General features: G+C 46.5%; 1 pseudogene; it reads right to left on the bottom strand.

Annotated features, from left to right (window-relative positions):
* Positions 1-8,188: 8,188 nt before the first annotated feature.
* LOC131203195 (uncharacterized) lies at positions 8,189-9,165 on the bottom strand (annotated as a pseudogene).
* Positions 9,166-17,013: the final 7,848 nt, after the last annotated feature.

The raw sequence follows: 17,013 nt of genomic DNA, 5'->3' as shown, positions 1-17,013 counted from the left end.
CTATGAAGATGTAGCACGACCATGAACACGAAGCTAAACAGCAGCAGTGCAGCTCACCAGCTCAAATCCCCCTGCAACTCAGACTAATCTGAGCACAACCAAGCCCCCACCCAAACAGGACACACCCTCAGCCAATCAGAGCACAAAAAAAACTCCATCCAATCAGAGCACAGCCAAGCTCCCACCCAATCAGTTCAAACCCCCATAGCAGTTAAAAAGGAAGAAACAGCTGCAATCACACATTGCTCCCAGAAGCACGAAGCTGAAGCCTGGAGATGACGAATGAGACTTCGTCGAAACGTCGCCAAGACACTTCCAATTTTACACGGGAGAAAACCCGAATAACCAAAGATCTACATACAAACACCCGCGAAAACCTCAGAAAACAAATATAAATATATATGGAGTCGGCAAATAGACGCCGCTTGCCATATGTACACACCATCCGGTCAAAGCTGAAGAAGCTTCTGGGATGAGAAGCGAAACGTCTTCGAAGAAAAATAAACCAGAAAGTCCAGTTGCCTCTTGGAAAAAAAGCACCTTTGGGACAATTGAGGACACAGGTAAGACTCCAAGTGGCCTCAACGATCCTCTAGAACAGGGGTGTCCAAAGTTTTTTTGGTGAGGGCCAAATACAGAAAAAATAAGCAAAGGCCCGGGCCACACCATTGAACGGGGGGGGGGGGGGGGGGCTAATTTTTTTTCGTACCAGTTCTGTGGGCGTGGCTTATTTTGGGGTGTGGCTGAGGAACTCTGGGAATTGAAGTCCACAAGTCTTAAAGAGACCAAGTTTGGACACCCCTGATCTTGGCTTTTGTTTTGTATTTGGTATGAACTTGAAACTCCCTTCATTATTCCCTGCCCAAGGGGTGGAGTCGCGAGGAGCCTCACCAGGCGGCCCGAGGAAGGCGAGGGTAGAACTGCTGGGGTCGGGCACGGCCAGCAGCCTCTTTCCCGCTCGCCACCGCCTCCTCACCTGTTTCTCGATGGCTGTCACTGCCGCCACACGTGTCCGACATGGGGAGGTGCGAGGAGCCTCGCCAGGCGGCCCGAGGAAGGCGAGGGTAGAACTGCTGGGGTTGGGCACGGCCAGCAGCCTCTTTCCCGCTCGCTGCCTCCTCACCTGTTTCTCGATGGCTGTCACTGCCGCCACACGTGTCCGACATGGGGAGGCGCGAGGAGCCTCGCCAGGCGGCCCGAGGAAGGCGAGGGTAGAACTGCTGGGGTCGGGCACGGCCAGCAGCCTCTTTCCCGCTCGCTGCCTCCTCACCTGTTTCTCGATGGCTTTCACTGCCGCCACGCGTGTCCGACATGGGGAGGCGCGAGGAGCCTCGCCAGGCGGCCCGAGGAAGGCGAGGGTAGAACTGCTGGGGTCGGGCACGGCCAGCAGCCTCTTTCCCGCTCGCCGCCTCCTCCGCCCCCTCCCTTCATTATTCCCCGCCCATGGGGAGGAGCCGCGAGCCTCGCAGCGAACCACCGGGCAAGCACCGGGAGGCGGCCGAAAAGGGCCATATTCAATTATACTTTCAGAATTTGCTGCGGGCCAATAAAAACTGACCCGCGGGCCGCAGTTGGCCCGCGGGCCGTAGTTTGGACACCCCTGCTCTAGAAGGATGCAAAGGACTAATTTTCTGCACTAGACGAGCCAGGCTGACAAGCTTCCTGCTTCTTCGTGGATGGGGAGAGCTGAGCGGTTCTCGTCTTTGGCACTTGAGGAGAGGTGGACTTCATCTCCCAGAATTCCCTGCAAAGAACGCTGTAAATTTTGTTACTCTTCCTCTTTTTCCTCCTCCTCCTCTTCTTCTCCTCCTCCTCCTCCTATCCTCCTTCCTCCTTTCCTGCTCCTTCCTCCTTCTTCCTCCTTTTCCTTCTCCTTCTCCCAGAATTCCCCACCCTTCCCAGCAAAGAACACTGTAAATTTTGTTTCCTTCTCTTCCGCTTTTTCCTCCTCCTCCTCTTCTTTTCCTCCTTCTCCTTCTCCTCCTTCCTCCTTCCTCATTTCCTGCTCCTTCCTCCTTCTCCTTCCATCTTCCTCCATCCTCATTCTTCTTCTTCTTCTTCTCCTACCCGCTTCCTTCTTTCCTTCTCCTTCCTCCTTCTTCCTCCTTTTCCTTCTCCTTCTCCCAGAATTCCCCACCCTTCCCAGCAAAGAACACTGTAACTTTTGTTTCTTTCTCTTCCTCTTTTTCCTCCTCCTCCTCTTCTTCTCCTCCTCCTCCTCCTCCTCTCCCTCCTCCTATCCTAACCCGCACTCCCTTCTAGCACTGATAATGTTACCTAATTGGGTAATGAGATGTCTGCAAAAAACCACAAGCTCAGAGAGCCTACCAAGAAGTCTACAGTCCACTGTTGTCCTCCACCTCCTCCTCCTCCTCCTCCTCCTCCTCCTCTTTGCAAACACCCCTTCCTTCTAGCACTGAAGATATTACCTAGTTGGGTCGTGGGACGTCTGCAAGAAAACCGCCAAGCTCCCAGAGCACCAAGGCCTCCACAGTTCAACCCCGGAGCTACTACAGATATTCCCCTTTATCAGGGTGAGAGTGAATTGATGGACAGCTTGGCCTCAGAGATCACAGTATCCCGAAAAGCCTCCAGTGTACGATTTCGTCCTGCTTTTCAACCCCCGCAACGTTTTCTTCCCGTGGGTGGCGTGAGGTGGGAGAACCCGAAATGCAAGATCCCTTTTTAAGCTTCAGTTCAAATAACTCATTAAATTCTAATACGGTAAAAGGAATTTTAATGCCATCAAAATAAGCATCGCCAGGCCTCTCAGGAAACCCGAAGGGGCTTTCCAAGCATGAGAAGGCGGATAGAGTAGCAACAGAGTCGCCTATCAGATATTTATGCCCTGCTCCCGGGGTAGAAAAGGGGTTGCAACTTAACAACTCAAAGCTTTTGCCTGGACAGCTTGATCCTGATACCGCCTGGAATATCCTTTGCATATCTTCCGATTTCTTTCTTAATGACGGCTCAGGTCCTCCTAATGACGTCCCCAGAATAACAGAATGCCAAGAGGTGGAGGGGATCTTGGAAGATCTTCTAGTCCAACCCCAAATTCAAAAAGAGGCCCGAAAGGGGATGATCCAGGGGTGAAATCTACTTACTTTCCCAACCGGTTCGAAAGTACACGCACGTCACGTATGGGGGTAGACCCTCTGCGCATGCGGAAACCCTTCTGCACATGTGCAGAGAGTAAAAAACAAGTTACTGCCTGGTTAAATCCAGGAAGTAACAACGTGGGTGGATGGGCGGAGCCTCGTGCCGCCATCGCTACTGGTTCTCTTATACTCCGAATGTAGCCCCCCCCAGTTTCTCAAACGGAGGTTTCAGAGGCTGAAAAAAGCATCAGAAATGAAGCTTCAGGAAAGAAGCCCCCAAACAGAGCTTCAGGAAAGAAGCCCCCAAACAGAGCTTCAGAAAAGAAGCCCCCAAACAGAGTTTCAGAAAAAAAGAGCTTCAGAAAAGAAGCCCCCAAACAGAGCTTCAGAAAAGAAGCCTCCAAACAGAGCTTCAGAAAAGAAGCCTCCAAACAGAGCTTCAGAGGCTGAAAGAAGCTTCAGAAAAAAAAACCCCAAACAGAGCTTCAGAGGCTTGTTTACTGAAGCTGTTTCAGAGGCTTTCAGAGGCAGCAAAAAAAGTTTTTTCTGAAACAGAGTTTCAGAGGCAGAAAAAAAAGCCAAAAAAAAAAGCAAGGCGCAGAGCTCACAACCAAGGAACCTGTTGCTAAAATTCACCTCTGGGAACAGCTGATTGGGGGTATTCCCGGAGGCCGATCCAGATGCCAATCAGCTGTTTTCTTTTTTTTTTTTTTTTATTGAAAGAGTTTTAAAAAACAAAAACATTTTCCCCCTTTTTTTCCCCCCTCCCTCCCAAAAAAACCCCTTCCCCTCCTCCCCGGCTTCCCGGGTCAATCACAAGGTATTGTTATACATAAACCAAACATAGAATAAAATTTTCCCTTCCAATCCAAATAACCACATCCACAGCTTTTCATCTCCCAACCCCCTCCCCATTACATAAAATAACTTTCTAATTATTCAAAGGCAATCTGATATTTCTTAATCTGATATCTGTTTTGTAGATAATCAATCCATTTTTTCCATTCAATTAAATATCTTTCCTGCGTATTGTCTTTTAAAAAAGCTGAGATTTTAGCCATCTCAGCCAAATTAGTAACTTTCAGTATCCATTCTTCTATTGTAGGTACCTCTTCTTTCTTCCAGTATTGTCCAATCAGCTGTTTTCTTATTTTCCTCCCCAAAAACTAAGGTGCGTCTTATACTCTGAAAAATACGATAATTGGGGAACTACCTAATTAGAAGCTGCTGAATTATTTAGTCCAAAGTCAGGTTTGAGTATTGGTGTTCCCAGCTCACTGCCTTTCGTGGCAGAGTTCCTGATGGTCTCTGAGCTTGGTTGTTTTCTTGTGGACGTTTCACGACTCCACTAGGTAACATCATCAGGGGTAGTAGCTGGGTCGTGAAACGTCCGTAAGAAAACCACCCAAATCCGAGAGCCGTGAAGACCCCGCAGTTCAATCCTGAGCAGCGAATATTCTCTTCCCTCGGTATCACAGCCTTGCGTTATGACCCTTTTTCTCTCGGGCCGTTTAAACTGCTTGTTGCTGTTCGTGGGATCAAAATTTGTTCCAGAGGCTCTATAGCAGTGGTTCTCAACCTTTATAGTGCTACGACCCCTTTAATACAATTCCCCACGATGTGGCGACCCCAACCGTAAAATTATTTTCGTTTTGAATTTATCGCGCCTGAAGTCAGACATAGCGATCTGAACTGCTTGCGATTGCCTTGAGGACGGAGGCATTAAAGCGGAGACTCCTCCCCTATTAAGTTTATGGCGCCTGGAGCCAGATCAGGCTAGCGATGGGGAGTGATTGCAGCTGGCTTGAGAGGGAGACGTCAGAGCAAAGATTTCTCTCTTTTTTAATTCATCGCGCCTGAAGCCGAATTCGGCTAGCGATTTGAAGAGCCTGCAGCTGGCTTCTGGAGTCAACCATTGGAGCGCGATTCTTCGACTCGCAAGTATACTTCCCATATTTCCGATGGTCTTAGGCAACCCCTGGCAAATCGTCATTCGACCCCCAATGGGGTCCCGACCCACAGGTTGAGAACCGCTGTCTTAAAGGGAGCCAAGATCCCTTTAATTTCCTTGGAAATAAGACTGTCAACTTTCTTTCTTTCTTTCTTTCTTTCTTTCTTTCTTTCTTTCTTTCTCTTTCTTTCTTTCTTTCTTTCTTTCTTTCTTTCTTTCTTATTTTTGCATTTGGCATGCAATAAACTGTTGATCTCAAAGTCAGTCCCATATATTAATATTTTCCACTGGTCATTCCCCTTTCTGGAATTCTGAACTTCGTGTTTTACAATCAACTTCCTTCTCTTTCTTGTCTATGGAGATTCTCCATCGCAGGGGTGAAATCTAAAAATTTTCCCTACCTGTTCTGTGGGCGTGGCTTAATTGGTGGGTGTGGCTTGGTGGTCAGATGACTGGGTGGGCGTGGCCAATACCAATAAATAATAAAAATAATAAACAAAGTATTAAAAACAATAAGAGGTATCAAAAACCAACTTTCACACTTTACACACACACACAACACAACACAACTGACTCACACACAATGTAAAAGCAGCTGCCCTTCACACTTCACACAGCCACAAAAAGCTCAAAAACCAACTTTCACACTTCACACACACACAACACAACTGACACACACACACAAAATGCCACATACAGCTTTCTGAAATTTTGTGTGTTTGTGTAGTTAAGAGTGAAACACTACAGAAACACACCAAATCTCAGAAAGCTGCACCAACATTTTATTTTATTATTTTATTTTATTTTATTTTATTGTGGACTTCCAATCCCAGAGTTCCTCAGCCAGCAAAGCAGGAAGTCAAAGCAAGGGTTCTTTTTTTCCTTCAGTAGCTGAAGAAAGCATGGGGTTGCCAGCCCGAAAGAGCAGTAATTATAGGTAAGTGAGGAGGGGGAATTGGCTGGGCATGGGTGGGGGCTCTTGTAAGTGGGGGCTGTTAAAAAGTGAGTTTAAAAGCCTGTGAGGATCAGGAAACTCCTCTGGGATCGCCAGAGGAGGCTTTTAAAATGTCATTTTTTTTCTTGTTGTTTTTTTTCCCCTTCGGCTGAAGACGGTTTTTTTTAAAAAAACTTTTAAAGGGTTTTGATGATCTCTGCTCAGCCCCACGATCATCAGAGGTGTTTTTTTTACTTTTAAAGGCATGTTTCGGCTGAAGAAAAACTTTTAAAAGTAAAAAAAAAAACCTCTGCTGATGGTGCGGCTCAGCAGAGGCAAGGGGGCGGAGCCAGGGATTTTTGCTACCGGTCCTCCGAAACCAGCAGCCGCCATCGCTACCTAATCGGACGAGCCGGTGCGAACCGGAAGCATTTCAACCCTGGTCCATCCTCCAGGTCCCAAAAGCCTCTTGTGGCTCAACAGACTAATGCAGTCTGTTATTAACACAGCTGCCTGCAATTACTGCAGGTTCAAGTCCCACCAGGCCCAAGGTCGACTCAGCCTTCCATCCTTTATAAGGTAGGTAAAATGAGGACCCAGATTGTTGGGGGCAATAAGTTGACTTTGTATATAAATATACAAATAGGATGAAGACTATTGCTTAACACAGTGTAAGCCGCCCTGAGTCTTTGGAGAAGGGCGGGATATAAATGCGAATAAAAAAAAAAGTGCTTTTATTTCAAGAGGCAATTGGACATCCTCTTTTTTTTTTGAAGACGTTTCGCTTCTCATCCAAGAAGCTTCTTCAGTTCTGATTGGATGATGGGGAGCCAAAGGATTAATACTTCTTGCGGAGAGCTGGTCATCTGCATCCTTGTTTAGAGAGTCGTTGAGGCCACTTGGAGGTTCCGAGTGGTGCAAATGGGTGTGGAGCCTTCTTGGAACTGTTAAAAGGATTGTGTTGTAGACTGGAAATAGTTAATGTTGTATCCCTCCCCTTCTGTTGAGACAGCGCTGTTCAGTTTTGACCTAGATGGCCTCTTGGATCCCTCTTTCAAACCAGTGGTCCTCTCTGTCCAAAATGTGGACTTTGCCGTCTTCAAAAGAGTGGATTTTGTCTTTCAAATGCAGATGGACTGCTGACTCTTGTCCTGCTGGGTTTGTTCTCCTACGTCGTGCCATGCGTCTGTGAAGTGGCTGTTTTGTTTCTCCAATATACGGATCTGCACCTGGCTCACTTGCATTGTACATTGTACATTCTCTTTCTTGTCTTTCCAGCAATTTCTTTCTCTCTCTCTCTCTCTCTCCTTTTTTTTAAAAAAATCCCATCTTCCTTCTCTCCTCGCCGCCTCTTCTCTTTTCCACAAATGGTCCAGCTGCAGTAAAAATACGTTGCCTTGTTTAGACAACCGGGCGAAACCCTTGGGTTAACAAAGCTTAATCAGATGCCACGCTTGAATAACGCCGCAATATAGCTTAAGGTTCACACGACTCCCTGCGGGATGCTAGCATGGCGAACCACAAACGATCCTTGCCTGATTTTAGCTTAATCTGACATTTTGGGCGGGCTCATCTATTGTGTTCAACGTCTGCGGAAAATATCGGGAAGAAAAGAGGAAGGGAGCTGCGACCAGTTCCAAAACGTTTACCAGAGGAGTCAATCACTCTTGTGCGAAGGGAAGTCCTCGACCTACGACGGTAATTGAGCCCCGGAATTTCCGTGGCTGAGCAACACGGTTGCTAAGTGACTTTTGCCCCATTGTACGACCTCCCATGCCACAGTTGTTAAGTGAACTGTGGGAAACATTTGGGTTCTCCCCATAGTAGGTTGGGGTGGGCCCACACTGAACGATCATGAGATCCAGTCAAGCCAGGGTCTGGTGCATCCTGAACATCAACCTGATGTTCTCAATTTACAGCACTACTTCTTCTTCTTCTTCTCCTTCTTCTTCTTCTTCTTCTCCTTCTCCTTCTTCTTCTTCTTCTTCTTCTTCTTCTTCTTCTGCTTCTTCTTCTTCTTCTTCTTCTTCTTCTTCTTCTTCTTCTTCTTCTTCTTCTTCTTCTTCTTCTTCTTCTTCTTCTTCTTCTTCTTCTTCTTCTTCTTCTTCTTCTTCTTCTTCTGCTTCTTCTCCTTCTTCTTCTTCTTCTTCTTCTTCTTCTTCTTCTTCTTCTTCTTCTTCTTCTTCTTCTTCTTCTTCTTCTCCTCTTTCCTTTATCTTCTTCTTCTCCTTCTCTTTCTTCTATCCCCTTCCTCCTTTCCTTCTCCTTCCTCCTTTCCTTCTCCTCCTTCCTTCGTTCCTTCCTCCTTCTTCATCTTCTTCTCCTTCCTCCTTCCACTTTTCTTTCTTCCTCCTTCCTCTTTTCTTCCTCCTTCCTTCTTCCTCCTTTTTCATCTTCTTCTCCTCCTCCTTCTCCTACACCTTTCCTCCTTTCCTTCTCCTTTTGCTTCGTCCTTTCCTTCTCCTCCTTCCTTCATTCCTTCCGCCTTCTTCATCTTCTTCTCCTTCCTTCTTCCTCTTTTCTTTCTCCTCTCTCCTCCTTCCTCCTTCCACTTTTCTTCCTTCTTCCTTCTTCCTTCTTCCTTCTTCCTCTTTTCTTCCTCCTTCCTTCTTCCTCCTTCCTCCTTTTTCATCTTCTTCTCCTTCTCCTACCCCTTTCCTCCTTTCCTTCTCCTTTGCTTCCTCCTTTCCTTCTCCTCCTTCCTTCGTCCTTCGTCCTTCTGCCTTCTTCATCTTCTTCTCCTTCCTTCTTCTCCTTCTCCTCTCCTCCTTCCTCCTTCCACTTTTCTTTCTTCTTCCTTCTTCCTCCTTCCTCTTTTCTTCCTCCTTCCGTCTTCTTCCTTCCTCCTTTTTCATCTTCTCCTCCTCCTACCCCTTTCCTCCTTTCCTTCTCCTCCCTCCTTAGTCCTTCTGCCTTCTTCATCTTCTTCTCCTTCCTTCTTCTCCTCTCTCCTCCTTCCTCCTTCCACTTTTCTTTCTTCTTCCTTCTTCCTCCTTCCTCTTTTCTTCCTCCTTCCGTCTTCTTCCTTCCTCCTTTTTCATCTTCTCCTCCTCCTACCCCTTTCCTCCTTTCCTTCTCCTCCTTCCTTCGTTCCTTCCGCCTTCTTCATCTTCTTCTCCTTCCTTCTTCCTCTTTTCTTTCTCCTCCTTCCTCCTTCCACTTTTCTTTCTTCTTCCTTCTTCCTCCCTCCCTTTTCATCTTCTTCTCCTTCTCCTTCTCCTACCCTGTTGTTTCTCGTCCGATCTCACCACAGCCGGGACCTTCTTATCTGCTTCCGAACACGGAGGAATGTCCTAGTATGCCTCCCGGCCCCAGCCCTGGCTCCATGCCCAGACAGGCTGAAGAGGAGGAAGTATCTCCAGCCCCCAGCTCTGGCTCCATGCCCAGGCAAACGGAGATACTAGACCCCTCCCCCTCCTCCACAGCATGTGAGCCTGAGGGAGGTCAATTGCCAACAGCTGCCGACTGGAGTGACCCTCGCGTCAGAAGACTTGATAGGCAGCGGCGACAGAAGGAAGGGAGGGGCAGGCCTGGATAAGTGCTGAGTCATGGAGCCACACCCCATGGCCTATATAAAGGACCTGCTTTCTGGCATTCTCTGAGTCAGTCAAAGTCTAAACATATCTTGCTGAAGTCACTTTCTGGTCTCCTGCCTACTCTGAGGACTTTGCTAGGACTTTGGCAGAGCTGCAGAGGCACGCCTGATTCGGATTTCCCTGACCCGGCCGTCAGCGGAGGAGTGGGACACGACATACCCCTTTCCTCCTTTCCTTTTGCTTCCTCCTTTCTTTCTCCTCCTTTCTTCGTTCCTTCCGCCTTCTTCATCTTTTTCTCCTTCCTTCTTCCTCTTTTCTTTCTCCTCCTTCCTCCTTCCACTTTTCTTTCTTCTTCCTTCTTCCTCCTTCCTCCTTTTTCATCTTCATCTCCTTCTCCTACCCTTTCCTCCTTTCCTTCTCGTCCTTCCTTCCTTCCTTCCTTCTTTTTCTTTTCTTTCTCCTTCTTCCTCCTTCCTCTTTTCTTTCTTCCTTCCTCCTTCCTCCTGCTCCTTCTCCTTCTCATGTCCTCAGTCCCAGTTCAATTTCCCGCTCGGTCCTGTCCTAGTTACGGATGCCAAAGTGCCAAGGAAAACCGTAATTCAAGTCAACCCGAACCCTTTCTGGGATAACAGAAATGAAGCTCTTGGGTCCAGAGGGGGGGGCTCTGCAAGGCCGCCAGAGAAACCATCAGAGAATAAACCCACCAGAGTCCAAAGGGCCTTGTGCAAAGACCCATCCAGAGAACATAACAATAATTCCTGCCGATGGCAGATAGTTGAAGCCGTTCTTTCAATAACAGGAAAGAGATATGCCCGTGGTTTCTTGCAATAACATGAAGCAGCTCCAGAAGGAAAGGCTGGCACATCAATCTCCAGGCCAAGAAATCCATGGTCCCTATTTTTTTTAAAAAAAGGCTCTGCAAACCTCATATCCCCAAACAGACATTTAAACATATTTGGGGCTTCGTGCATTCAGCTAACAGAATCCAGGTTAATTTAGCAGAACTCTGGGGAAGCAACATCAGTCACCCAGAAAACCGCGTGTCCCCAAAACAGCGTCTGAGAAAACAAAAACGTTTCCCATCGAATCTGTTTCTTCGCGTGTGTAGGTTTTGTGAGAATGTGTGTGTTTGTCGTGTGTCAAGCCAAAGGGAAGAAGAGGAACGAAACTTCAGATAACTGGAGTCCGTTATGTCTAAGCAGAAAGATCTGAATATGCAGTAGAGACGGCTGGGTCAACTTCTCTCAACCTCATCAATTTTAAGACATAATAATAATAACAGAGTTGGAAGGGACCTTGGAGGTCTTCTAGTCCAACCCCCTGCCCAGGCAGGAAACCCTACACCACTTCAGACGAATGGTTATGCAACATGATTGCAGTCTTCCGATATCTGGGGGGTGGGGCTGCCCCAAGGAAGAGGAGGGTCCACCTGTTCTCCAAAGGCAGGACAAGAAGCAACAGATGGAAACTCATCAAGGAGAGAAGCAACCTGGAATTGAGGAGAAACTTCCTAACACGGAGGACAATTAACCAATGGAACGGCTTGCCACCAGAAGTTGTGGGTGGTCCCCATCATTGGAGGTCTTCAAGAAGAGATTGGACAGCCATTTGTCCTCTATGGTATAGGATTTTCTGCTTGAGCAGAGGGTTGGACTAGAAGACCTCCAAGGTCCCTTCCAACTCTGTTATTCTGTGTTGTGTAAAGGTTCAGAAGAGAAGAACTAGCGGTAACATGATAGCAGCCTTCCAATATTTGAGGGGCTGCCATAAAGAAGAAGGGGTTAAATTATTCTCCAAAGCACCTGAAGGCAGGACAAGAAGCAATGGATGGAAACTAACCAAGGAGAGAAGCAACCTGGAACTAGGGAAGGGAGGGAGGGAGGGAGGGAGGGAGGGAGGGAGGAAGGAAGGAAGGAAGGAAGGAAGGAAGGAAGGAAGGAAGGAAGGAAGGAAGGAAGATGTATGTATAGAAGGAAGGAAGGAGGGAGGGAGGGAGGGAGAGAGAGAGGGAGGAAGGAAGGAAGGAAGGAAGGAAGGAAGGAAGGAAGGAAGGAAAAGAAAGGGGGAGGGAGGGATGGAGAGAGGGAAGGAAGGAAGGAAGGAAGGAAGGAAGGAAGAATGAGTAAAAGTTTTAGATGGATCAATGGATGGATGGATGGCTATACAATAGAGACAGATACAATATAGACAGATAGACAGATGATAGATGGTAAATATTGAATGGATGGGTGGATAGATACAATAGAGATTAGATAGATAGATAGATAGATAGATAGATAGATAGATAGATAGATAGATAGATAGATAGATAGATAGATAGATTAAAAAAACCTAAGTTTACCAGAAGGCAGGCAAGAAGGAAGGAAGGAAGGAAGGAAGGAAGGAAGGAAGGAAGGAAGGAAGGAAGGAAGGAAGGAAAGGGAGGAAGGAAAAGAAAAGGAGGGAAGAAGGAAGGAGGGAAAGGGGAAGGAAGGAAGGAAGGAAGGAAGGAAGGAAGGAAGGAAGGAAGGAAGGAAGGAAGGAAGGAAGGAAGGAAAGAGGAAGGAACGGGAGGAAGGAAAAGAAAGGAAGGAAGGAGGAGGAAGGAGGAGGAGGAGGAGGAGGAGGAGGAGGAGGAGGGAGGAGGAAGGAAGGAAGGAAGAGGAAGGAAGGAGGAAGGAAGGAAGGAAGAAGGAAGGAAGGAAGGAAGGAAGGAAGGAAGGAAGGAAGGAAGGAAGGAAGGAAGGAAGGAAGGAAGGAAGGAGGAAGGAAAAGAAAGGAGGAAGAAGAAGGAGGAAGGGAAGGAAGGAAGGAAAGAAGGAAGGAAGAGGAAGGAGGAAGGAAGAAGGAAGGAGGGAAAGGGGAAGGAAGGAAGGAAAGAAGGAAGGAAGGAAGGAAGGAAGGAAGGAAAGAAGGAAGGAAGGAAGGAAGGAAGGAAGGAAGGAAGGAAGGAAGGAAGGGAGGGAGGGATTTTAAAGAAGTGAGGGGGCGGATGACATGAACGCCATCTTTCTCAGGGCTGTCACATAGCCAAGGATTTGCTCTCCAAAGATTGGACAAGAACCCATCATTGAAACCCAACACCAAATAAGGAAGAATCTCCCCAGTGGAAAAGCTAGGGAGCCATGGACCAGACTGCATCTTGATGGGCTCCATTACTGGAAGTTTTTCAACCAATCTCGGACAGCCATTTTTATTTATTTATTTATTTTTATTTATTTATTTTTTATTTTTGTATACACAAACAATTGTCATAGATAAAACAACATATTTTAAAGAAATATATATATATATGTAAAAAAATATGCATCAACTATATCAATTTGATATAATGAAGGGAACAATAGGACAGGAACGGTAGGCACTTTTGTGCTCTTATGCACGCCCCTTATAGTCCTCTTAGGAATGGGGTGAAGTCAATAGTAGACAGTTTTTGGTTGAAGACTTTGGGATTTGTCTGAGATGGTTGGAGGATTCCAGCCTTGGGCCTGGGGTTGGACTGGAAGACCTCCAAGGTCCCTATAATTCTCTCTAATGGCCGTTAATGGTTCTTGGGATTATGGCTTTTCCCATGGGGGGGCGGGGGGAGGGGGCTTTGCTTCTCCACTCTTTCCGCCAATCATTTCAGGCTTTGTGTAGTTTCAAAAATCTAGAAAATAATAGGGAGATTACTAATCCTCCCTAGGTCAAAGGTCACAGGGTCAAAGAGCATCAGCCCTCCAAGAAGGACCAGGAACAACCTCATCCCAGGCCTTCAAGGTCATCACAGATGCCTGGTCTCCCACCTCAGAGGTCTGGTGGTATCAAAAGCAGCCAAGAAGCCAAGGGACTTAGCTTCTCGAGCAAACTCCTTAGAACAGGGGTCTCCAACCTTGGTCCCTTTAAGACTTTTGGACTTCAACTCCCAGAGTCCCTCAGCCAGCAAAGCTTTGCTGGCTGAGGGACTCTGGGAGTTGAAGTCCACAAGCAACAAGTCCACAAGTCCACAAGCTTTGCTGACTGAGGGACTCTGGGAGTTGAAGTCCACAAGTCCACAAGTCCACAAGCTTTGCTGGCTGAGGGACTCTGGGAGTTGAAGTCCACAAGTCTTAAAGGGACCAAGGTTGGAGACCCCTGCCTTAGAACGTAGAACAATGGAGTTGGAAGGGACCTTGGAGGTTTTCTAGTCCAACCCCCTGCCTAAGCAGGAAACCCTATGCCAAATGGTTGTCCAATCTCTTCTTTAAAAACCTCCAGTGATGGGGACCACCCACAACTTCTGGTGGCAAGCTGTTCTGCTGGTTAATTGTCCTCCCTGTTAGGAAATTTCTCCTTAATTCCAGGTTGCTTCTCTCCTTGATTAATTCCCACCCGTTGCTTCTTGTCCTGCCTTCTTCCCTTCCCTTCCTTTCTTTTCCTTCCTCCTTTTCCTTCCTCTTTCCTTCCTTCCTTCCTTCCTTCCTTCCTTCCTTCCTTCCTTCCTTCCTTCCTTCTTGCCTGCCTTCTGGTAAACTTTTTTAATCTATCTATCTATCTATCATCTATCTATCTATCTATCTATTGTATCTCTATTGTATCTATCCACCCATCCATTCAATATTTACCATCTATCATCTGTCTATCTGTCTATATTGTATCTATCTCTATTGTATATCCATCCATCCATCCATTGATCCATCTAAAACTTTTACTCATTCTTCCTTCCTTCCTTCCTTCCTTCCTTCCTTCCTTCCTTCCTTCCTTCCTTTCTTCCCTCTCTCCATCCCTCCCTCCCCCTTTCTTTTCCTTCCTTCCTCCCTTTCCTTCCTTCCTTCCTTCCTTCCTCCCTCCCTTCCTTCCTTCCTTCCTTCCTCTCTCTCCCTCCCTCCCTCCCTCTTTCCTTCCTTCTATACATACATCTCCTTCCTTCCTTCCTTCCTTCCTTCCTTCCTTCCTTCCTTTCTTCCTTCCTTCCTTCCTTCCTTCCTCCCTTCCTCCCTCCCTCCCTCCCTCCCTCCCTTCCTTCCCTAGTTCCAGGTTGCTTCTCTCCTTGGTTAGTTTCCATCCATTGCTTCTTGTCCTGCCTTCAGGTGCTTTGGAGAATAGGTTGACTCCCTCTTCTTTGTGGCAGCCCTTCAAATATTGGAAGACTGCTATCATGTCTCCCCTAGTCCTTCTCTTCTTTACCCTTACAGAATACAGAATAACAGAGTTGGAAGGGACTCTGGAGGTCTTCTAGTCCAACCCCCTGCTCAAGCAGGAGACCCTCCACCATTTCAGACAAACAGTTGTCCAATCTCTTCTTAAAAAACCTCCAGTGTTGGAGCACTCACAACCTCTGGTGGCAAGCTGTTCCACTGGTTAATTGTTCTCACTGTTGGGAAATTTCTCCTTAGTTCTCCTCTTCTTGATTAGTTTCCATCCGTTGCTTCTTGTTCTTCCTTAACCGTGACTTTCCTCTTCCCGCTACAACAATTGAGCATGTTAATTTTAAACTACTTGGGGAGGCTCTCTGGCTGAAACCTAGAATATAAAAACACATTAAAAATGAATAAACATAAAACAGGCCGCAGGGACTCGTTTTGCAAACTTCCAGGAGGGTGGGGGGGTAGTGAAGTCATGCAGAGCGGGGCCCTGGTCTCCGTTAAATGAGACGAAGAGAAGTTGTAGAGGCGTTTTCGAAAGATGACATTCCTCCAACGGAGAAATCCTTCCAGACCTCAAAGATCTGGCCAGCATGCGAGAAAGAAAAATAAAAGAAACCAAGTCAGAATCATGTGGCGAAGGCTTGCTTTGAAAAGTTTGAGAAACGAAGGCAGCTTCTTTAAGCAAACGGATTTTTAAACATCCAACGTTAATCATTTATTTATTTATTTTATTTGTCACACAGTATATATAAGCATAAGCATGTAATAACTATACAATATATAAGCATATATATAAGTATGAGTATGTAATAACTATATTAATTGGATATAACGAAAGGAAACAATGGGACAGGAACGGTAGGCACGCTGGTGCTCTTATGCCCTTATAGACCTCTAAGGAATGGGGTGGGGTCAATAGTAGAAAGTTTGTGGTTGAAGCTTTGGGGATTTTGAGAAGAGACCACAGAGTCAGGTAGTGTGTTCCAAGCGTTAACAACTCTGTTACAGAAGTCGTATTTTCTGCAATCATTAAGCTTAAATCTATTGTGTGCACGTGTATTGTTGCAATTGAAGCTGAAGTAGTCTTCGACAGGAAGGACATTGTAACAGATGATTCTATGAGTTAAACTCAGGTCATGTTGAAGGCGGCGGAGTTCTAAATTTTCTAAACCCAAGATTTCAAGTCTGGTGGCATAAGGTATTCTGTTGTAATCAGAGGAGTGGAGAACTCTTCTTGTAAAATATTTCTGGTGTTACATCACAGTTTTACCTAAACTAAATAAAATAAAATAAATAAAATAAAATAGTTTTACCAAAGAGAATGCAGTTGCTTATAATATGATTGCCAAGGTCATCTATATAAAGTATAGAGTGTGGGTCTTAAAACACTGCCTTGGGGGACACCGCTCTTAGCAGGTGCAGGATTAGATAAGGCATTCCCTATTTTGATTACTTGCTTACCTGTTTGATAAGAACGCAGGTATCCTCTTATGCAGGAATCTGGAAACGCCGTAAGGTTTTAGTTTTAGAAGTAGCTTGTCGTGTACCACTGAATCGAAGGCTTTACAGAAGTCTATATAAATTGCATCTATTGCTTTACCCTGGTCGAGTTGTGAAGTCCATATGTTTTTGCAGTGTAAGAGTTGCAGATTGCAGGACAATTTTTTTCTAAAACCAAATTGCTTGTTAGAGAGTAGGTTGTTAGTCTCTAAGTCGAGGGCAATGGGTTGGTTTATGATTGATTCCATGACTTTGCAGGTGACACAACATAATGAGATTGGTCTGTAATTATCAACTAGGCTGGGGTCACCCTTTTTTAAGATAGGGAGGACTGTCGCTTGTGATCATAAGTTAGGTAAGGAGCTGATTCTGAAGATATTTTGTAGATTGGAAGGAAGGAGGGAGCGAGGGAAGGAATGAAGAAGGAAGCAGGGATGGGGGGGAAGGGAGGAGGGAGGGAGGGAGGGAAAGAGAGAGAGGAAGGAAGGAAGGAAGGAAGGAAGGAAGGAAGGAGGGAGGGAGGGAAGGAGATAGAGGAAGGAATTAGGGAGAGGAGAGAGGGGGAGGGAAGTAAGAAAGGAAAGAAACAAAGAGAGAGGAAGGAACCAGGGAGGGAGGGGAGGGAGGGAAGGAAGGAGGGACAGAGGGAAGGAAGGAGGGAGGGAAGTAAGTAAGTAAGTTTGCTTTTGGGAGGGAGGAGGAGGAAGGAAGGAAGGAAGGAAGGAAGGAAGGAAGGAAGGAAGGAAGGAAGGAAGGAGAGGGAGGAGGGAGGAGGAGGAAGAGGATGGAAGGAAGAAAGGGGAGAAGGAAGAGGAGGGAGGAGGGAGGAAGGAGGAGGAAGTAAGTAAGTAAGTTTGCTTTTGGGAGGGAGGAAGGAAGGAAGGAAGGAAGGAAGGAAGGAAGGAAGGAA

Source organism: Ahaetulla prasina, chromosome 8 (assembly GCF_028640845.1).
Source record: "Ahaetulla prasina isolate Xishuangbanna chromosome 8, ASM2864084v1, whole genome shotgun sequence".
Lineage (NCBI taxonomy): Eukaryota > Metazoa > Chordata > Lepidosauria > Squamata > Colubridae > Ahaetulla > Ahaetulla prasina.
This window is presented reverse-complemented; position numbering and strand designations above follow the sequence as displayed.